We start from the raw sequence: 23,325 nt of genomic DNA, 5'->3' as shown, positions 1-23,325 counted from the left end.
GCCAGTTACTCAGAGCCTAGTGTTAAGTTTCTCTTTACTGATGTTCATCTACAGCTAAACCACATAATAAAATAAATCCCTCCAACCTCCTTTTTCGCCAATTCCACTTTTACTCAAATTTTAGTTCAAGCTGAGAAGCTGGTCACAATATTGTCTCCTGATTATCTCAGAAACATAGTAACTCAAACACACTCCTGCCACAATTAACCAAGATAAATCTGGAATTTCATTGCTTTTAATTAATCTGGATTTTAATTTCATTGTATCTTGTAATTGTGTGGAGGCTGGCTGAAAAGTTGCAGAACTGGTCAGTGTCATGAAAGAGTTTATCTTTCAAGTGACAGCTCCTGACAGCGTGTAAATACAAGGCAGCAATGGTGAGCATTTTGTTTTTAAGGTACATTTAACTGCAAACAACAACAAAAAAAATCCAAACCAACCATTCCTATCATAAGCTTTCTGATGATTTATGGTTTACCAACTGAGCGAGGTTACGCAACACTGCATGCCTTTAGATGCATTATTTCAGCTAGTTGAGATTTAATTAAGATCACAGACTCTAAAATCCCTGTCAAATGAAAATTCTGAGAAGACAATACACTATATACCCTCATGCAGAATGTTTCCATTCCATCCTCTGGAAAAATATGAGTTAATCCGCGTTTCTATGGCTGCAGACAAAAGTTCACTAATTTTGTTTTCTTTTGACACTTAGGTTGTTTTCTATTATATGTCATGAGATCATTCCCTTCCAGGGAGGGAAGGAAAAAAAAATCGGGAATGAAACATGTTGCAGAAAATGCACTTGACATTATTATCTGACATTATCATAGCTTACCTATGATGTCATCACACGTTCATATAATCAGCCCATGATTAGAAAAGTTTCATTTAATGAAATGTGTTTATTTAAAAACAACACAAAAGGCAAGCCTACATTTCTTGAATTACTCAAATTAAATAAGTGACATGTTAGGCTTACTTCTTTAACTGACCAGCTTTTATCAGATGAGCTGCACATATGAGTAGGACAGAAAAGTTCTTAGAGTAAACAAGAGAATATAAATCCCCTTGCTTTCATTCTGTAAGTCGTCCTTGTGGTTAAAAAAAAAAAAAATACACCTCTAGGAGATCTCTTCTTTTGGATTGATACTGACCCGTTTTTTAAAAGAAAAAAATTATGATCATATGGCCCTTTATCTGCGCCAATGTATTTTTATTTGCATCATCTTAATATTTAGTTGCTTATCTCATGCCTTAGAAATGACAGGTGCTTTGCAGTCTCGCTCTTGACAGGCCACTACACAAATAACTGTCTTGCCTGAAAGGGCTAATGCAGTACTAATGAACAATAAATCAACTTTGATTATCAAGTGTCAGCCCAATCCGTTTTCAGTTCAACTCTATCACATCCTAGAGTAAGTCAGCCACTGTCTCTGGGTAGGCAGTCTGTATTTTGGTTTCATTTTTACACACTTTTCACTGAAATGTGTCAGGCAGCTACAAAGAATCACATAAAATACAAGTAGACATTTTTTTTTTCAATTGATGCGAAGGGGATTCAGAATGTGCTTCTGTCTTCATTTGGTTTACTTAGTGATGAGTCTTAACACTCAAGAAAGCTTTGTATTCTTTTCAACAACAATAACACCAACACATCAAATCCTAAACTAGAATCTCAATGTGATCATGTTTGAGGTCTTTGACAATGACATGCTAGCTTGAACACTTTATCACATAACCACCTCTCATTGCACATATACATTCCCCTTAGAAAATCTATTACAAACAAACGAACAAAAAAAGCAATACCGGGCCACTTCTAAAATAAAAAAACTTCAATTAAACTAAAAGAAAAAAAATTAGCTTCTTTAACACTGCGTTCCTAATGATAAAATAAATGTAAGTTATTTTTTTTTCTTAAGCAAGATTAGTCATTGATAGTATGATTCACATTTCCTGTTATCAGGCTTAATTTTTCCCCCAAATGTGTCACTTTCAGAATGTTGGAATCTATGGAAATTAGATGATTTGCATTTTTAAATTGGCTTGATTAGAACATTTGGTCTGTGTGGACAAGAATATAAAATTATTATATTTTCCTTGTAACTGGTAGGCCTTGAAGGAGTTAATCCCAAAGAGGAAGAGTCTATATGTACTTTGCTCTAAAACTTTACCACCCACTTCCTAAAGGTCCTCTCCTTCCCATCACGACTCTGGGTTGGGGGGGGGGGAGCGCGGGGGGAAAGAAGTCTCCTTTCCACTGACCCTCTTTCAGGCAGTTTTGACAGTTGAGTTAGTTACACTCAGAGCAGGGGAAGACTGGAGTACCCCGTGGCAATTCCTCAGTCGGCTGCACGCCCTCACCCAAACCCTGCTCCCTACTTAATTAACCGGCTAAGTAGATCAACAGACGCTGGAGACCCCCCAACCTGCCGGAGTGTCCCTTGGTTTGCCCGCCTGTTTTGGTGTGGGGCTTTATTTCACCCCCTCCCCCCCTCCGCTGTGTGTGAACTCCTTGAATTTAAACAGCTAAGCTGAAAATAGCCTAGACAGATATAGAAACAAACTATCAGAAGCAAAGAAACATCCACACGGGTTACACTGCGATGGAAGGCTCCTTGTATATTTCACACGCTCTGAAAGTGACATAAATCACACCCCAGATACGTCCCCGAATGGAGTGATGGCGAGGGCTTTACCAAAGTGGCTGCGTGAAGGCCAGACCAGCAGAAAATGAATCGCGAACGAAAAAGAGAGCGAGAGCGCGAGAGCAACACACAGGCAGGACTTCCTCCAACTCTCAACTACACCCCACCCATGAACATTTAAAAAAAAAAAAAAAAAAAAAAGCGAGAGAGAAAGGGGGGAAAACCTGTCTCCAGGACTCACAGGCCTGCAGCTCCCTTCATCCCACCTCTTCCCTCCCTCCCTCTCCTCCACTTCCAGAGCGCAACTCCCACCCAAGTTGGTAAACAGCGATTGTTGTTATTATTTTTTAAAAAGACTCAACTTGGAAACCCTCTGGCGCTCCAGCCTTCCCCGGTGAGGCCCCAGGAAGCTGGCACCGCGGAGCCCGGGGAAGGAGAGCAGAACGGCAAAGATCAATCATAGGGACCAACCTGACACTCTCCATGTAGCCGCCAGGCGCGCGGAGCCGGCTCGGGGCGCCCGCGCGGGCCGGGCGTGGGGTCCGGCGGCCTCGGCGTGCAGGCGGACTGCACGCGCGCAGGGGCGCTCCGGCTCGCGGGCTGACAAGACGCGCCGCGCCGCGCCCACCCGCCCCGCCCTGCTCCACCAATCACAACCCGCCTCTAAACACCCCGCGCCGCGCCGCGCCGCGCCCCACACAATGGGCTCCGCGGCCCGCTCCCCGCGCCCGCGCGCCCCGGCCCCCTCCGCGCGGCAGGTGAAATCACGCTCTGGCGAAATCCTGCTTTTGTCTCTAGAGCAACTCCTCTTAATTGCTGTTAACCCTTTGACCTGCCTCTGGCTGACGTCTGGGGAGCCGGGCACGGCGCGCATCTCTCCCGCCGGCCGGGGCTGCGGGTTTGGGGCTTTGGGGTTGGGTTGCGCGTTTGTTTCGTCTTGGAAACTGACAAAGAGTTGTCCTAACCTTTCGGAGAAACCCGAGAGGCAGAGGAGGGGAGAACCGGAGCGCCCGGCGCACACCCGACTGCTCCGAGCAACTGTTTAGAATCGGAAGGGGATGCGGGGCTCCAGGGAAGAGCAGAGAAGCGCTTTCCTCGAAAACCGGCCTTTGCAGAGAACTTTCGCTTCACGGGGATGGTGGAGGCAAGCCTCGGCCTCCCCACCCCGCCCCCCACACCGCTCCCCACCTCCTTTCTTTCCGAGAGTCGGGCTCGCCAAAGTGTGCTTGTGCGCGCACAGGAAAACTAACCCGACACGGGGCTTGAAATAAATAACAACCAAACGTGCCTCGTCGCTGAACCCAGCTACTTCCCCTTGTAGAACGACAGCTGCTCAAGAAGGCATCTGCCCCAAGTTCGCTAAGAAATAATTCTTTAAATTCCTTTCTTATTTATACAACAACAGCAACAACAAAAGCTACTCTCAATAAGCACTTGGAGATGACCTCTATCAGAAATAGTCACTGCTCTTTAATGCTATTTAAAGCTGAGTATAGTGTTCAAAAAAAAAAAAAAAGTCACCAATATGCGAAACTTTGTTGGCTCGGCGGGCAGGATCTAAGTGCCAGGTTTAATTCAATCATTTTCGGCAGCTAGTCACCATCTTTAAATTTAGAGAAAAACTTCTTGGCCTATGCTTAAAGCACGAACAACAAAACTCGTCACAGCTTGATTATTTTTCTCAAAATACTCAAGGAAAAGGAGGAGTGACATCAATGATTACCTGTTTTCCCTCAATTAAAAAAAAAAAAAAAAACCAAAAAGACCACAGATCCTAACCCAGCAGTTCCAGGAGTTTCACTTGAAATTATTTTTCTGTCTGAGGCGTTTAATGCAGGCTAGAACAAACCAGGAAGCGTATTGATAATATTTCCAATCAAGCAAACGCCTGATTTTCAGGAAGGTCAGCGGGGGAGCAGACAATTCCCCCATTAATCTGGCTGCGAAAGAGACAAAAGCTTCATTTGACTGTCAGCTTATGATCAGATGTTAAACGGGTGCATGGCAGGTCGCTCTCCACCCTGAAGTGTTTTTGTGTCAGGCAACAAATTTATTAATGGCATTTTTCAGGTCACAAAAATGTGACCCCACCCTCTCATGAATATTCAATGAAGGAGCAAGGGCGTTCTTTTTTGGGGAGAGGGGCCTTAAATCTGCCAGAAGGTACCATGAATCAGTAGAGTTCTGACTCTTAAAGAGACAAGACACTCTTCCGGGAGGGGCTGCCGGGGGCCCCAAAGACAGGAAATAAAAATATAGGAAGTTCTCTCCAACCCATGCACAGTGAGAAAAGTGGAAATGGTCATTTCAAAATACACGTGATTTTTTTTTCCAAGGTATGAAAATTAATTTGAGATTTGATGTCTGTGAACAAAATGGAGTGCACTTTGAATAGGCAATTCATTTTTTTTCAAAAACAAGTTCCTCACGAGGCATCCATAAAACTCATGCATGCTTTTACAAGTTGGGTTAACTCCTTTGCAGGTCAGTGTTTATGAGCCAAGTCTCCAGGAGCATCAAAACAACAAACAAACAAACAAGCAAACAACAAACATTACCGAAGCTTATGACCCAGCCTGTGCAGACAGCCTTACACAAAATAATTAGAGAGTGATGCAATGAGGTCTTACACAAGCACTAAATTGCACAGCAGTGGCTTTAAGCACCCTGGGACCACAGAGACGGGGGAGATCAGTGGGAGCAGGAAAGGTCTGGGATGCCCCCTTGGGGAGTTGGGTTTTAAAGGACTGAAGGTTTGGATGGCAGGGGGGTGGTGACACTATGGAGAGGCAAGTAACTTAGCAAGCTAACTCAGAGGCCACCTGGAGCCCTTCCGGCCCTCTCTCCAAACATGACATGGTGACTCACACACTACTACTAGGCAAGGAAACGTAGCATCGGTGATAAACGCGGATAAGCTGTATATGCCCAGGTTGCTGTGATTAATTCCGGACTCTTCGGGATCCCCTTCCATGTGGTCCTGTCAACCTGTACCGTTTCTGGGATTTTAGTGAGAACTGAAACCTTTCACTGCTGGAGCACGCTATATAATGTTAAAACTTGTGGTTAAAACTTAGAAGACTCAGGGAATGTCACTTATTCACCAATGTGAGTGTCAGGTCATTTTGGAAAGGCCTCGACAGAAAACTCCTGCCACCCCTCCAAAAAGCAGCATCTGGAGTGTGGGAGCTTCAGAAAGGGTTACTTAGCAAAGGGGTCTCATTTAGTTGTTCTAACTTGAACACAAACACAATCCCCATTTTACAGAGGAGGAAACTGAGGTTTAGAAAGGCAACACTGTTTTGTTTTGTTTTGTTTTCCTCCTCCAAGAATCAAACATACTTAGCACCACAGGTCACACGGCGAAGCAGAGACTGAATAGTTTGAGAAAAAGAGAGGCCATGATCACATACGATGAATATCTGGGGGAAGAAAAGGCTAATGTTCAAGGAAGAGTGAAGGAAATGCTAAATACTGTACTTAAAAATATTTTTGATGCCCACATCCTAACACCCACAACAGATACAGCCCTTGTTCAAACACCACATATTAAGAAACCTGTCAGTTGCTAAATGAGTCCATTGTGCAGCTGGCTGTGTACTTAAGAATAGATTACTATGATCCCACACCAAACTCTAACCACCAAATAACACACCTGGGACTAAAATCATGTATTATACTTGGTTGTGCCGAGCCTTAGCCTTGAACGCAGAAGAAAGTGAAAGGTTTTACTGCCCATTCAGTGCTGAGGATGGAGAGAAGATGTATTAAGTGAAGAGTCAGAAGGAACGTGTTGTCAGGACATTATTCCTACTCACTGATGAATGGCGTGGCAGGGAAGGAGACACCCGCCATGGTGCCTGGCCCACGTGGCCCTCAGCTCCTCCTGAGCTCCTGCTTTGCCAGAAACTGCTTGCAAATAACCAGAGAACGGATATGTGAATGGACTCTGCTCACACATTTCCAGCAACACTGAGAGTGGGAGACATGCTCAGATGAAGTCAGTTATGGCACCATGTTCTCATAGGTAACTACTGCAATTTCTGTTGCCGGAAAGTTCATCTGCCAAAGTGAGTGAAATAAAAACTGATGAACAATTTGATGGGTTGAAAAAGCAACTGCGTGAGAGGCCAAGACTGTAATTCAATTGCCCATCTTCGTCCAAACAACACTTGCATTAACGCTTGCTCTACCTTTTCCAATTAATTTAGGGGAGCACCCAAACCATAGATTCTGAAATGAAGTAACATAAAGAAATTCGACCAACTGACTCTGTTGCTAGAGGGAAGACGGTGAATCAGCAGGAATACAAAATGTGGTCCCTCACCGTGGTAACAGGCTTGATGACCCTCCCAGGGAAGTGAGTCTCTGGGGGGTGGGGGTGGGGGCCTTCCTTGAGTACTTATGAGGTCTCCAAAGACCGCCAACCAACTGCCAATTACAGGTACTAAATTGCAACACCAATGCCCAATTGTTGAGATTCGGGCATTTGTCTCCAAGGAGCCACGGTTCCTTCTTGATTTGAGTGCTTTTATTTAAAAATATAAATTAACACATCATCCATCTATGGGCGGTTAAAGCAGTTAGCTCCATATCGATATTGTTTATGCTGATCTTGCGTCTATGTTGACCATGAAGTTAATAATGTTGTTTTTCGTCTGTGCCTGGTTGGCCAAGGGGGAAAGACTAGGAGTTCTTTCTGTTCCATAGGAGCTTAAATTTTTCTTTAGGACACCTTCCAAATTGCCACGAGCCTCTTCATTTAATGCAACATTTTATGATGCCAGTGTTCCTGGTTAATTTATAGATACACAATGACATGTCAACTTTCAGGTGACTTACAAACAGAATGGGTAAATAAGCTATGGAAAACAATTATCTCCCCTCCCCCCCCCACCCCGGCCTCCTCAAAAAAATCCCTCCTCACTTTAAATGTAAAGACATGTATAACACATCACCAGTAAGCAAAATGATGTGTGGAAGAAAATGAAAAGAAAAATGGGCAACATCCTGCCTTAAACCTTGCATCTGGCTGGCTGTAACAAATTATTCTCTCATTTAACGATAAAACTATAATCCCTTGTTTTAACATAACGTAAAAGATATCAGGGGGCTGCTTCTGCCAGGAGGTGAGAACAGATTACACGGAAGTGTGCAAAGTTCTCAAAAAGTACAAGTTTGGGGGCAGGAGAGCATTTCCCCAAGAGCTTTGTCCGTCAGGTCTCAGGAAAAAAAGCATCACTACCACCATCAAGTGTGAGTCCTTGTTTCCTCTCCAAAGAGGAACGGCATTTACGGTACATCCCCGTGCAAACCCCCGGTTTTCAGCCTAACAAGAAGTGGGTCACTGGAGGGGAAAGAAGAGACGGCTTGGGGAGGATGAGATGACACCTGAATATTCCTCTTAACGTTCAATTATGTAGAAGTCGCTGAATATCTGAAAAAGGCAACTGGCCACCTTTATTTAGTAAAGTCAGCTTTGCTGGAGACCTGGAACGAGGCAGAGGGGCGTGCTGCATCTTGTCCTCTGCGCAGAGCTCACAGGTCTCCCTCCCATTGCGTCGCCACCCTCCTGTGACCCCAGGCTGACACACCCTCGTATCAAAACCTTCCTTACGCCTGCCCTCTGCTGGTAAGCCTGCCAGGATTAGGAAATTTTGACTGCCTCAATTTATTCAAGAGACAACTTTTAAAAGCTGGAGAGAGAAAGGGACAGGTAATGAACTGCTAACTGGAATATATAAATTAAGACGCTTAAAAAACGGGGGGAGGGGCGCCGCTGGTGAAATATGACGCTTTTAATGTAAAAATGCACATTCGTCTATTCTATTGCCTGCCCGAGCACAGCCCAGGAGTGCCAAACTCTATATTTTAGCTCGCCTACGAGAACAACCTGTGTTACTGTCGGGCATCTTGCCTTCCCTTTCGCTCACTCTCCGGGGAGAGCATGTCGGCGCATTTTCAATAAAACACCTTCTTAGCAGTAAAGGGCCACTGTTCCCAATTCAGTGGTCCCTCAGGTTTCATGATACAGTATATTTAGCTGACTCGCAGCTCAAGTTTTCCTCTGGCATTCATAAGATCCACATAAAGGAGGGGAAGAAAAAAAAAAGCCACAGAAGAGCTTTTGCCTATCCTTTGTTTAAGTAAGAAAACAGTTAACTTTGAGATTGATTAGCTGGCATGACTTCCACAAAACAACGGGACTCGCTCCCATGCCCTCTCCCCGCTCCGGGAACCCGCTGCACGTGCGGGCCAGACTCGCCTGCAGGAGGGCTCTGGGCATGAGGGGGTAAATTTCCGCAGCAGTGTGCAGGGGTTTAACGGTGCAGCTCCTGTCAATGTCAATGGGAAGCACGAGGCCTTACAAATCCCTGCATACCATTTCAAAAATATATCTCCAAGACGGGAAAATGAAGCTTAGCAGTTGCAACGTCAAAAGCATTCAGGAAGTAGCACTCTTGACAGCGCTTTAGATGCCGAGTAAATGCTCTTATAAAGAACACCCAATCCAGCCGACAATAAATCTTACGCCGGGGAAGCCCGTGCAGGGCTGTGGAATCCCCCTCCAAAGATAATTGCCTTCCACACTGGGTGGCAGAGAAACTGCAACACGGAAAACATTTTCTGGGGCCCTATGGCTCTCTATGGATTTTCGTGCCCTAACAGTCACGGAGTTTAAACACACACACACACACACACACACACACACACACACACACCCCTACCTTTCAGAGAGACCTGATAAAAACCCAAAGGTTTGTCTTCTGCTCTGGGGAAAAGTTATGAGGCTACTTCTTGGGGACAGGGGGTGGCAGAGCGAGGCTGGAAAGAGAGGGTATGTGTAAACACGCAGGAGCAGAATCTGAAGCATGCATCAAGGTACGTAAGTGTCTGCCTCCACTCCGCATCCGTTGAAGGCTCATGAAGTTTCCAACAGGTTCCAACTATTGGGACTCACCCAACAAGCCCATAAGGAAGTACGCAGGAGTTTGCTAAGTCCTAAATGCCCTCAAGCAGTCTGTTTAACTCTGAGATGATGCAGGAGCATTGGGATCTGACATAGGATTCTATGAATGACTTTATAATTAATTAACAGTGCGACTGTGGGCATGTCGTTTCACCTGTCTGAGCCTACACACTTCACCTACACAAAGAGAGGAACTGTAGGAGAGATTCTCCATGGCTTCTTGAACAGTAACAATAACAGTAACAACTATCATTGTTGACTGCTTCTTATACACCAGTACGCATTTTATACTAGCCGAGGACTGAGCTCTAGATATTTTATAGCTTACAATTAAGGTCACATATAAAACTAGTGTAAAAACAGAAATTGGAATTCAGACTTCTGGACTCTTGGACACTACCACGTCTATGGTAAATCAGGGAATAAAAAGAGGGGAAAACATGTTTGGCAAACAACTCAAAAGACCTACTTCTGATCCTCTGGAGGTCATAAACCCTGTGAAAGCCTAGGAAGGAAGTATTACTGTGCCCACTTAACAGATAAACAGACTGAAGCTCTGAGTGTTGAAATTACTTAACCAGTATCTCTCAGCTGAATGGCTCCCAAGCCTGGCTTTTGCCCCATCTGCTGAGCTGGGGATGGGGCTGGGGGCTGAACCGAGCCTGTAAGAACGAAGAGCCTGCTTCACTTGTACTCTCTTGGAAAACAAGTGGGACCGAGGGTCACTGGTCAGCATGAAGGAACCCGAAATAATAAAGGTAAAATTCTGATAGCCTCCTTGGCTTCTTACACGCGTAAGGCCACGCTCCGCGTGACTTCTCCCTGAATGAAGAGCTTCTTTTTTTTTTTTTTTAATATTTTTATTTATTTTTGAGACAGAGAGAGACAGAACACGAGCAGGGGAGGGGCAGAGAGAGAGACACACACACACAGAATCTGAAGCAGGCTCCAGGCTCTGAGCTGTCAGCACAGAGCCCGATGCGGGGCTCAAACTCACAGACTGTGAGATCATGACCTGAGCTGAAGTCGGACGCTTAACTGACTGAGCCACCCAGGCGCCCCATGAATGAAGAGCTTCTGCTGCTGACGTGAGACACGCGGACTTTTTCCCTCATCTTCTTCAAACACAGCACTCAGCATCAGGCAGTGGCCCCTTGCCTGGATGATGTGCGAGCTCTCCTGGTGTCTCAGATGTCGAGATGAAACACCCTGGTAACGGGGCTTATTTTGTTTCTGATTACAAAAGGCACCTAGACGGTTTAGTATGGTAGCTCTGGAGAGGGTCTGCCGTGGGTTCTGACCCAGGCCACACCATTTCCCGACTGTCCTTTTGGTAAATTACCGGTTTCCATTTGCCTCGGTTTCCTCACCCATAACAAAACGAAACAGAACAGAACAAACCACACACACACAAAACGAATCCTAGTTCTTTTACCAGAGGGTTGTAACAAAGACCAAATGGCATAGAATGGGTGAGCGCCTGGCATAGTGTAAGCACTTAACTGGTTCCCAGTACCGCTAGTATTGTTGTGTATCCCACAGGTATATGCCACTTGTCCTTCAAATTCCTCCCTGTGCTGTAATGAAATACTCGAAGACAAGAGGTTTCTTTACCATCTTAGACTTGTTTTTCCGTGATGTAGATGGCATAGATTCTAACTCCACAAGCGAAGCGGGAACTCTTGCATCCAATTAATCTTAACCATGGAAGAAGGCATTTGGTTGTACTGCTTTTTCAATCCAGAGTAACCAGGTCCTAGACCAAGAAGCTTCCACAGAAGGCAAGGTGGCAGTCCCACTTCAATCTCCAGGTTATGGGGTTTGCCACCTCCCACGGCCGGTTCATCACTCGGAAGTGTGATGGAGTTCGGTGGTTTGTTAAGTGAGTTCTTAAAGACCCACTGGAATAATCTAAGGAGGGGTGTGCCTCAAGCACTGAGAACATGGGACCGAATTCATGGAACCCTCACCCTATGATTTTATAATGTGTTGCTGCTATTGCCTCTGGGAAGGAAAGCCTTTGCATTCCATGCTCCAGAGATTACTCAGCTTGCACACAATTACTATGACCCAATAATCTGATTTTAAGATTCTTTTCAAAGTTTCCAACATCTACACACCCCAGTGCAGAGAATGGAGGTCTGCTAGGCTCCCAGAGCACAACACATAGTTACTAGCCATCATTTCATCATTTGCTGAACTGGAAAAAAGAGAGACTCGTGGGCAGGGAGCAGAGAAAAAAGGGCCCCTTCCTAGGCATCAGGGGTAAGGATACTTTTAAATTAAGGCAAGGAGTGGGCTGAATATTTAAGAATAATGCTCTGTTCCATGTAGTAAGGTGGGCAGCGTGGAGAAGGCCATTTCAGCTACTGGGAACAGTATGTGCCAACATTCACGTGGGAGATAACATGAGCCATCACACCAAGGAACTGTGAAGCACTTACAAGGGCTGGGGCACTTCTAATTCATGCTGGATCTCCCTTCCTTTGAGACCAGTGTTTCCCTTCTTTTCCACAATTTTACTGTTCCTCCTATCTCAAAAATTGAACTCAACTCTTTCTCTCCCATTCATCCTGTTTTGGGCATGGCCTCTCTTGTGCATCTATATTATGTCCGATATTTAACATGATCTCTCTTACCCTTGACCTCACTCAGCTGGGTCAAACACACACACATCCCTCAAGTTTGCAGTTTGAGGTTCTTTATTCCTACCCTGGCACGCTCTCAACCTGGATTCTGAGGTCTCTGACCTGAAGGTTTTGACTGAGTGGATCTGTGATGTCCCTCTACAGTTCTCTAGAGGGTGAGTCCGCCATACAACTAGGGCTCAGGAACCACTAGCACAATGGACTCAAGCATTAGATATCTTGGTCATGAAAATATTTAAATAATATCGTGTCAGATATGCATATCTTATTATGCAATTACACAGTCAGGTACAACAAAAGCATGAAGAGAATTCACATCCATACAGGGACAAATGTAGAAAAGCATTAAGGACTTACGCCAATCCCTGAGGAGAGGAAACGGAACTCTAACAAAACCAGCCAGTCAAGACTTCTACTGGGCTTTCAGTCATCACTCCTTTGCAGCAAGGCTCCAATCACTGGACCATGAGGTCTAGTCTGAGTGTGCTTTTTCTGAAGGCAGCCTAGCTGTGCCTGGGCCAAGGCAGCTCTTGTTAATTTCTATTCACTTGTTCCTTCTCAGCTAAGAGGGGGGCAAGAAGGACAACTGAACTCCTGTCTACTTCCGTGAAACTGAATGTTAGAGAAGAAAGGAGTCAAGTCTCAACAAAACCCACTCCTCTGTCAGGCACATTGTCCTCCTCAACAGAAACACACACACGCACACACACACACACACACATACACACGTAAGAGAGTGGAACAGGCTACTCCACTAACTCAGCCAATGTCACCACCATGGGAACTCAATTTGGGGTCGTACCATTTTTCTGACATCCTGAAGCATTTACGGCCTACCCCAGTAATTTCTGCATTCCATCGAACGCTGAATTAGCACATCAACTGTCAAAAGAAAGTGCCCTATGCACAAGAACCCCTTCACAAATATTTTATTAACTTATAAACAAATAGACAAATGAATGAGTTGATGGTTTCTTTTTCTTTCTTTCTCATTCTTTTGTGCTTTCCTTATTTCCTTCTTTTGCATTTCATTGATGTTTCATGCACTGTATTATCTCTACACCATAAGCTCCAAGAGACAAATTCTGAACTCTTTCTCCTTTCACTACTTGTGGTACACAGCATAGTGCTAAGGAAAGAGTAACTAGGTACCTGTTAAACAGCATCTGTTAAACAACACAAGACAACACACCCAAAATGGAATTGCTTATGCTAAGCTCTGTATCTTCATATTGAGACTTAACTAGAGTTTCAGCTCTCTCAGAAATGCATTCTTCAGCCAGTCCATCAGGAATCACCTGATCAGCACTAGTTACGTAATCTGCCTGATAGACCCCTGCCATCCCCAAAGGAAAGAAACTTGGTAATAACCAACTTGCTTTGTGCCTCCTCCAAGTTCCTTATTCCTGTTCCCTTCTGCCTAGAAAGTCATTTTGTGTAGCTCCTCAGAGCTCCTTTCTGTCTGTTAGATTGGATGCTACCCAATTCGAATTGATTTTTGGTCAAACTCTTACAATTTTTAATAGGCCTCAGTTTACCTTTCAACAGGTCTGTTTTCAGAAGAGAGATCCAAAGAGCTATATCCCCCACCCCCACCCATGACCCCCCCAGGAGCAAGGAGCAACCAGACACAGGCACCTGTTGCGTTCTACTGCCTTGCTGCCTCCTTGCTGCCTCTGGAAGAGGTGGGTAAGCTCGTCTCGGATCCTCACTCGGCACTCTTTATACGACGAACTTTCAGAATATATTCGAACATTTCTTTTTCTGGACGAGGTCCAGAAATTTGCCACAGTCAGAACCAGACTGGGTCTGACTTAGAAACTGAACTGGTTCTGGGGCCGGACTGGGTCCAACTTATAAACAGACCTGGGTCTTGTAAACAGAACTGGGTCTGGGGTCGGACGGGGTATGACTTGAGCTGAACTAGGGCCAGTGTGAGGCCTCGGGTGAATAAAATTTTGTGTTAATGCTGAACAAGCAAATTGACCTTACCAAAGATAATCCTGAATTACAGCGGCCACAGTGGAGAATTTTAAACTTATCCATTTATGAAGGTGTCCTGGAGAAAAAGGCATCTTAGTCAAATACTCACTACAAAAAGTAAAGGGAAGGGCTTCTGGGGGGCTCAGTTGGTTAAGCATCTGACTCCCGATTTTGGCTCAGGTCATGATCTTGTGGTTCATGGGTTAGAGTCCGGTTGTCGAATTCTCTCTCCCCCTCTCTCCCCGCCCTTCCCTACTCCCTCTCTCAAAATAAATAAATAAACTTTTAAAAACGTTAAAAAAAAAAAAAAGTAAAGGGAGAATCACTTCCACTCTACAGTTTCTAATACTTGGATGAGACCTACCGAAACACCCTACTCACTCCAGAGCCTGCACGTGGGATCCTGGGAAAACTAGCAGGAGCCAACAAAGGGGGACAATTCTTACCACAGTCCGCTATCCCACATCTCTGTGGTGCCTGATTGAGAGAGGAAGGGAAAATCTCATATTTTCCCTTCCTTTCAAAATTCATACTGGCAGGCAAAAAACATACGCAAGAATTACACCTCTGAACTGTGACTTGTGAATTTGCTTTTAAGGACCCACTGGTTATGATCCTTTCTCTTCCAGGGACAGCTACTGCCTTCTTGTTTGTCTTGTTTTGTGTCCTAAGAACTTGACTTGGCAGCCATTGGCTTGGGGGACCCCCAATATTTGGCTGGACAGAAATGTGGCCTACACCCCATTTGCAGTTGGGGGTCCTACTGATTTGTTGCCAGCTCTCGGGGGGATTGTCTAATTTTCTTTTTCTTTTGGTTATCTTCAGGAGTGGCTCTGGATTTGCAGAAGGTACTAACTTTGCATCCTCTCTGGGACACCACTGGTGTCCCAGGGGTTTTTCAGTATTGCCTGGAATCCAGTTTGTCCCAGCTGAAACCTCACAAGGCATCTGAGGGCTTTTTTGTTTTGTTGAAGTAACTGTATGGTTAGAATTTGGCCAAATTGGAAGCTGATATTCAGAGACTGATTTAGGCCTCCAGTAAGCTAACATATAAGCTATAAGATCTCTGTGTCTGTCTGTATGTTTTTGTATGTCTATGTATGTATGTTATAGATGTGTGGTATTTTTTCTATCTCCAGATCGTAACACCAAATTAATACGTAAAGAGCTCTATTTAATTGGCTTAAAGACAAAGAAGTGTTTATATAAACCAAACATACTCTCAGAAATACGCAAACTAACCTAAATGTTTTTCAAGTTCATGTGATCTAGGATGATCTTCAGACACAGACACACAAAGCTAGTGTAACTTTGTTGGTGGGTTTAATTACAACAGAAAGCATTAAATATAATACTTGTATTCTACCTAGGTTCACTAGAACTCAAGTAAGCTCATGTTATCTCAGAGAATTTGTCAACGAGAGTGAGAACTTAAGATGATGGTTAGCTGTTTAATGTCTCATGAAATTTTCATGATTAATCTAATATAATCATTAAGAGCAAGTGAGTTAAATATACACGTAAGTAAGATTAAACTTAAAAAGGAACTTTTCAACAATAATTATGCTTTATGGTATGTACGCTTAAAAACAGTTTCCAGAATCTTCTTGGTAACTTGAAACTTTAAAGTTAAACTGAGATGAGTTAAATAATGGATATTCATTAACTACTTATATCGTTTTCAAATAAGGTAAAACAGTGAACCATTAGTCACTGAACACCGGTTTACATCCTTTTGCTTCCTTTTACAAAGAAACTGAAGATAGCTGGGTCTATTTGTAAACACACCTGCTGCCGCACTAGAAAGTTTAGTATTAGGAAGAATATAGTTCTCAAAATTATGAAATATTTATACATTTGTCAATCCGCAACTCTGAGTTAGTTTTTGCTGGGAATTAAGAACGCGACATGTTAAGAATTCTAATGAAGGGGTGCCTGGGTGGCTCAGTTAATTAAGTGTCTGACTCTTGGTTTTGGCTTAGGTCATGGTCTCATGGTTCATAAGTTGTAGCCCTGTGTCAGGCTCTGGCTGCCAGCGTGGAACTTGCATGGGCCTCTCTCTCTCTCTCTCCCTCTCTCTCTCTCTCTCTCTCTCTCTCCTCTCTCTCTGTCTTCCCCCACTTGCTCATGCTCTCTCCCTCAAAATAAATAAATAAAATTTATTAAAAAAGAATTCTAGTTAATATATGTAATTAAAATCAGAAATAATAAAGGTTTTAAAAAAACACTATGACATCAACAGTGTACCTATGAAAAACCAAAATTTAATTTTCTTTTATCTGCTAAAAGCACAGTTTTCTTGGTGTGCTTTCAATAAGAGATTGAAAAAGGGTTTTCTCTATCTTTTAATTTATCTACCTGGAAAGTAAAGATTTTGCTTCTTACAAAACAATTTACTGTGCTTTATATTGGCTTTATCAGGTCTCTGATTGCTTAGGGAAACCCACTCTTCTCGATATTAAAAAAGCTCACTTTTTCTCACAAGTATATGACCTTCTGTATTTATGTTAACCTTTCTACTGTTACTTTTTTTAAATAGATAATTAAGTATTATTTTATAATGATCTGTGATCCTATTTAGTCAAAAGTTCAAACTTTTTGATGTTTGGACAGAATTCCCAGTATCAAATTCTAAACGAAGTCTTCTGACCTCAAGCTAACTTTGGTATTTTATAGCAGGTCCCTGGAACATCTCAAAAGATTTGTTCTCTTTCCATATAAAAAGTGAGACATTAAACTAATTAGATTTAATATATCAAACTGCATGGGAAGCATTTATCAAATAAGAAGTGATGTTAAACATTCTTAGCTTGTATTTATGTGGATGCATGTTATTAATGTGTTCTAGAAATTGTGTGAAACTCCTAGAAATCTGATATGTCCTATATAATGTTATCAGTTGTAATTTCAGTTACCTTAAAATGCTGTGTGTCACAGAACTAAGCAAATTTCTTTGTCACTTCTATTATAATGAATTCTCAGCAGATCTTTAACCAGGGGAATTTTTAAGTCTTTTGGTCATTTACAGACAGTTATTATTTTACCCTAATGCTTTTGCAAAAATGCTTCATCTTCAGAAAGATTCATAGAAAAGACAGTGAAAAGTATTCTAGAATATAGGTTTCTGATAACTTGAAGACCGTAAGACTAAACTGGATAAGAATTTCCAGAACTAATGAAAAACTGGATGCAAACAGAACAAGAATTAATAATACAGGATTGAATAAAGCGGTAGGGATGATTTGATCTATCTCTCTCTATACAGACACACACACACACACACACACACACACACACACACACGACTTCTTCTTTAAAACATTGCTACTTCCTGAAGGGTGTTGCCCCCAGATTTAGGGAAATCTTTTTCTCTTTTCTCTTAAGCCATCTGTGACTTACAGTGATTTTGTAAAGTATACCTTTGTAAACAGAATTTAAATATTTACTTTTTCCCCCTACTTGGTCCCTCCATAATCTGGAAACTTACTGAGTATTCTTATTTTCATGGCAATAGCGTTACCTCCCTAAGTTCAATAAAAGCATGTGCTCCTTGGACACAACTAGAAACAATGCTTATATTACCAAGGTTTTGACAGGAATGTCAGATTTGAGAATGTTGATAGAATCAAATATGATGAGACAGTTTTAAGGAGCTAATAAGGTTGACTTTATATAGCTAATAAAGTCCCTGGGAAGACTGGCCTGGTACTTTACTTACAGGGCTCCTGGCAATTTAAACAGGTTTGTAAGGAAGAGCATAACTTCAGAGCAGGCCCAAGAACTGTAGGATGGCTTGAACACCTCAGGAAGACAGGAGTTTGCCCACATCTATAGGTATTCCAGGAAAATTTTGATGTTGAGCACTTGGCTTGGCTTCTTATCTTTGAGAGGCTTATAAAGTCCAGTCTAAGATTCCTTACAAAAAATTCCTTATGAAAAGCAGATTTTAAGAGAGGCTACATGGTCAATCACTATTCTTGCTATTCTGCTTTAATCAGGCCAAGTTTAATGAGACTAGACTTTTTTAAATTTTTTAAAAAATATTTACTTATGTTTGAGAGAGGGAGAGAGACAGAGACAGAGGTTGAGTGGGGGAGGGGCAGAAAGAGAGGGAGACACAAATCCAAAGCAGACTCTAGGCTCTGAGCTGTCAGCACAAAGCCCGAAGCAGGGCTGGAACCCGCAAACCGTGAGATCATGACCTGACCCAAAGTCAGACGCTTAACCAACTGAGCCACCCAGGCGCCCCCAGACTAGACTTATTTGTTAAACAAATTAGTTTTACTGTGATAATCTTTGATAGAAATGAGGGTGACTGCAGAGAAAAAAAAAATTATGCTTCAGTAGAAAAATCACAACACAACCTTGTGGATATTAGATTCTAGCCTTGTTCCTGGTCTTTGAATTTTTGCCATATATACCTATCAACCTGGACTAGATACGGGATTCTTCTAGTTTCTTCAAATATCTGGCTACAATCCTCCAAACTAGTATTTCTCATCTTCTCCCACCTTCATGATTGGGAATCATGAAGAACAAAGACTGCACTTGAGTCTTCCTGCAAGGGACGATATCAGGTCCGTCCTACTACCCAGACAGCAGTCAAACTTCAGGGGGTGGAAACGTGGGTCCTCACCTCCCAATTAAAAGCGTTCTTCCAGACTCCTAGAATGGCACACCAGCTGGAGATCTAAACTTACTGACTCAGAAAGTTCCTTCTCAGAAGCAGATGGCATCTTGAAGTGGACAGCTCTTTCATGGTCATAGATCGAGATCTTTACCTCCGATATGAAAGCCTTTTTCCTTTTGCCTCTTTGCTACTTGGTTGGTTTTTTTTTGTTTTTTGTTTTGTTTTTTGTCTTTCTGTTAACACATGCTCCTTATCTCTGACAACCATCCCTGAACCTACTGCTAACACAATACCTACCCAACAAAAATCTCTGGCGAAGTTGTTCTTGATAATAGGAGAGCCATTGATTATCTTTCATTCGAGCAAGGAGATATTTGCGCTGTGGCTAACACCACTTGCTTCACTTGGGGTTAACGCTTGTGGGTTAGTTGAGACTCGGCTACGTAAGATCACTGAACAAGCTAGCTGGCTTAACAAAGTGACTCCTTCAACAGGATCTTTATTTTACTTACTTGATTCTGACTGGCTTAGGTCTTGGAGGCCATGGGCTCCAAAGTACATTCTAGACATTTTCCTGCTGATAATGATCACAGTAGTCTCCCTGGTATGCTGTATTCTCTCAAAAGCTTTATGTGCATGTTCACAGCCACTGACTTCCAAGCAAATGATCTCCCTAAGACTAGAACATCAGACAAGGAGCGAAGAGAATGGCCAACTTAAAGAATGTGAACCTAACACCATGATCTGTGAATACTACAAAGAGATTCAGCAAAAAAACATCATGACCTATGAATGCCACACTGAGCTTCTGGGGTGTGGGGGGAGAAGAAAAAAAAAAGAGGAAAAAAGAAACATACAAAAATAAAAAACTGCAAGAAGTCCAGAGCAGTAGCTGGGAGTATCACCAATGCCTTAAATTTTGATCGCATCACTCAGGCTGAGAATCTGATTAAAAGGAGTAACTGTTTAAAAAAAAAAAAAAAAAAGGCAGGCCCCAAAAGGGATCACTTTTACTAAGCCCTATGGCACCAAACTGACACAGATGTAACTTACTTACAATTTCAGCTCTCGAGAAATGGAGTCCTAAGCCAGTCAATCCAGGAGTCTCCTGATTAGCACTAGTTAGGTCATCTGCCTAACAGACTCCTGCCATCCCCTACAGGAAGGACCCTGCAATAACCAATAACCAAATCTCTTTATTCCCACTTCCCTCAGCCTGGAAAAATCTTTCCTTTTGGAGTGGTCCTCGGAGCTCCTTTCTACTTGCTACGTATCTGGGGTGCTGCCCAATTCAAATTGATTTTAGTTCAAATAAACGCTTAAAAATTGATAATATGTCTCCGTTTTTCCTTTAACACACCTCTGTATGTAACATGCACAGTCAACACAAGGAAGCATTTCTATTGCCAAGTGAGGGGCTAAGATCTTACTGATCACAATTTTATGACTGACTGACCTCACATCCGAAAAATGCACTCCATATACAGCAATCAATGATCAATCAGATTCTTTGAAACTTTTTTAAAACATAAACTAAATGCAAAGTATGATACAAGGATTACACAAGTCACTTCAGATTTCAGTCACTAAGGACAACACACAGATATCGAGCTTTTTAAAAAACCACCTATCTTCCGGGACGCCTGGGTGGCTCGGTCGGTTGAGCGTTCGAATCTTGGTTTCAGCTCAGGTCATAATCCCAGGATGGTGGGATCGAGCCCCACAACGGGCTGCACACTGAGCATGGAGCCAGATTAAGATTCTCTCTCTCTCTCTCTCTCTCTCTCTCTCTCTCTCTCTCTTTCGTCCCCCCTGCCTCTCGTCCACTCTCTCTTCTCTCTCAAAATTGAAAAATTAAAAAAAAACAACTCCTCTATCTTCCATTTGTCTTGCTAATTTGGTCACGTAAAAAGAATCCGGAATGAAAACTGGAAGGGTGGGAAAAGCAATTCCCGGAATTGCTGTCAACACCAGAACACCCCAGAATTCGATTTTCACTGCTCACGGTTTCCCCACTCCATTTTGCTCTGCCTCTGATGCCTCTTGCCCAACCCCACGAAGAAAGACAAAGGTCAGGGGAAACCTACAGAGAGGCCACAGCCTGCACTTCGGACGAGTCACTGGCCGGTCAGAAACAGAGGCAACTGGAAGCCTTTTCTTCGCAAGCAGAAGACGGAGGGCTGGGCATCACCTCTGTTTCTCTTCTGTCACCTGGACTGTGAAAATTGCACACTTGAGGGCCGAGTTAATCCCAACAGCTGGTGGCATTCGGCCCTGCCCACAGTCCCTCTGCTCGTTCCTGCCACAGTCTCAGAGTCTTGGTTCTGCCCCTTCCCTCTGAAGCTACAGAAGTTCCGGTTTTGTTCCAAACGCATCGCCAGCATTTGACATGCGATGGACGAGTCCCTCTGCACCGGTCTGCCGCAACCCCCTTCACACGCAGCTTCCAGAAACGAGCACGGAGGGTCCGGTGCCATCGGGCTAGTCCAGAGGAGGACAGAGACTCGATTCCTCATTACAGGATTAATGCAACTTAGAGTTCTTGGTGTCCCGGCCCCCACCGGGTCACGACCGGCTCCTACCGATTTTACAATCATCCCCTAACTAACGGTCCTGAACTACTGTTAAGTTGGAGCTCTTACCCCACACACAGTGGTCTCGGCTTTGCATTCATTCCCATTAAAGATCTTTTTGATTTTGATCCAGAATTTCAGCCTGCTGAGACCTTTTTTTTTTTTTTTTTTTTAAATCGTGATTCTTCACCTTCAAATATTAATAACTCTTCCTCACCCTTCCTGGACACACACCATTTCTGTCCCCCCCGGAATGCCTCGAATCACATGATCTGAGATGTACTGAAATCAGTTTGCTAAAAGTGTGCATTCCAGTGGTTCGCAACTCTACGGTACAACGCTATCGTCCTCATCTGACAGTTACCGACACCTGTTCCATGCTAGGCGTTATTCATGCCTACCATCTGTTCCAAACTGAACGCGCTTGGAGAGGCCAGGTTCCTCCTGCCACCCTCAGGTGGCACCTGACACAGCGCCTGGATCTCAGGAGGCACCTCATAAACAAATGTTGCTGATGCACAGATGAGTGAACTTACTTCATCTTTACCGCAATCCAGTGAACAGATCCTATTATTAGCCTCTCTTTTATAGAGGGGGCAACGGAGGTCTAGAACCTTAAATAACTAACTCATTGAGAATTAGGTTCCATCACATGAAACCAGCTTTTGAAAATAATGGCAACAGGGGCACCTGAGTGGCTCAGTCTGTTAGGGGTCCGACTCGTGATTTCGGCTCGGGATATGATCGCATGGTTCGTGAGGTCAAGCCCCGTGTCGGGTTTTGCGCTTCTGTGCTGACAGACGGGAGTCTGCTTGGCAATCTCTCTCTCTCTTTCTCTTCCTGTCCCTGCCCCACTCATGCACGTGTGCACCCGCTCTCTCTTTCAAAATAAATAAATCAATATAAAAAAAAAATAATGCCGGCAGAAACTAGACAACATGTGAAAGACACGCTGATCACCCATTTCGAAGCAGGACCCCAAGTGGGGTCTTGTGCCTCTTATCTTCCTAGTGGGGGCTACGCTTGCCCCAACACCTTTTCTACCAGCTTTCCTCGTCTCCTTTCCGTAGAAACAGACGTGGCTGAAGAAGTTTCCAACTTAAAACCTGGCAGTGGTTTCCACATTCTTGTTTCCTAAACCTATACATCAAAACTGTCTAAACAGGTCATAAATGTTCCTTGGCGATATAATGGGAAAAGTTCTGATTTATGGTGCCGGTAGAATAATTTCAAATAATTACATAAGAGTTTTGAAAAATGCAATTAACACCTTTAGAAGTTTTCTGAAATGAGAATGTATCTCTGGAGATGACTGTTCCCATACATAAAGATAGCCAGTTAAAAAATAAAAATAAAGCTACAAGACGCAACCGTGTCTGAATGATCCTGTGGAGAAAGGGCACAGGAACGGTTATTGACAGTGGGAGTTCAGGAGCAGGACCACACCAGTACGTGTTTTAATGCTGCTGCTTTCTCACGCGATAACAACACAATTAGCACATGTCATTACCAAACATCCAAATTAAATCACCAAATAAACATCGTATTTCTATTCAGCCCCAGCTGATGCCTCTCTCCCTCTGTACTGGTTTGACACATCCTACCACACTGTCCTTTGGAACACTTCAGATCCTCCTACCTGCTCTTGCAAATCTGGCCAATGTTCTTCCCTTCCTCTTTCTCTTCATTTGTGATTCATCTCCTCCTTCAAAATCCAACCTTCCCCAGATGAAGTCACTCCAAACATCCTTCTTTAACTCTAAGTTCCCTGGTACCAAAGAAAAGTCATATTATCTCTGAATTTCCCTTTTCAGGCTTACCAAACAGCATCAGTTATTATCTTACACGATGAACTACCTTCTCAAGCTCA

General features: G+C 43.4%; 1 protein-coding gene across 17 annotated transcripts in view; it reads right to left on the bottom strand.

Moving 5' to 3' along the window:
• The window catches only part of FOXP1 (forkhead box P1), a 591,936-nt gene that overhangs the window by 104,137 nt on the left and 464,474 nt on the right, over positions 1 to 23,325 (bottom strand). Inside the window, exon 1 of one of the 17 annotated variants that reach the window (XM_053219067.1) lies at positions 3,123 to 3,270. The exons of the other annotated variants lie outside the window; for them this stretch is intronic. The gene's annotated coding sequence lies outside the window, so the exon portion shown is untranslated. Of the gene's footprint in view, positions 1 to 3,122; positions 3,271 to 23,325 lie in introns of those variants that run through there. 17 annotated transcript variants of the gene reach the window in all.

The sequence above is a fragment of the Acinonyx jubatus genome, chromosome A2 (assembly GCF_027475565.1).
Source record: "Acinonyx jubatus isolate Ajub_Pintada_27869175 chromosome A2, VMU_Ajub_asm_v1.0, whole genome shotgun sequence".
Taxonomy (NCBI): domain Eukaryota; kingdom Metazoa; phylum Chordata; class Mammalia; order Carnivora; family Felidae; genus Acinonyx; species Acinonyx jubatus.
This window is presented reverse-complemented; position numbering and strand designations above follow the sequence as displayed.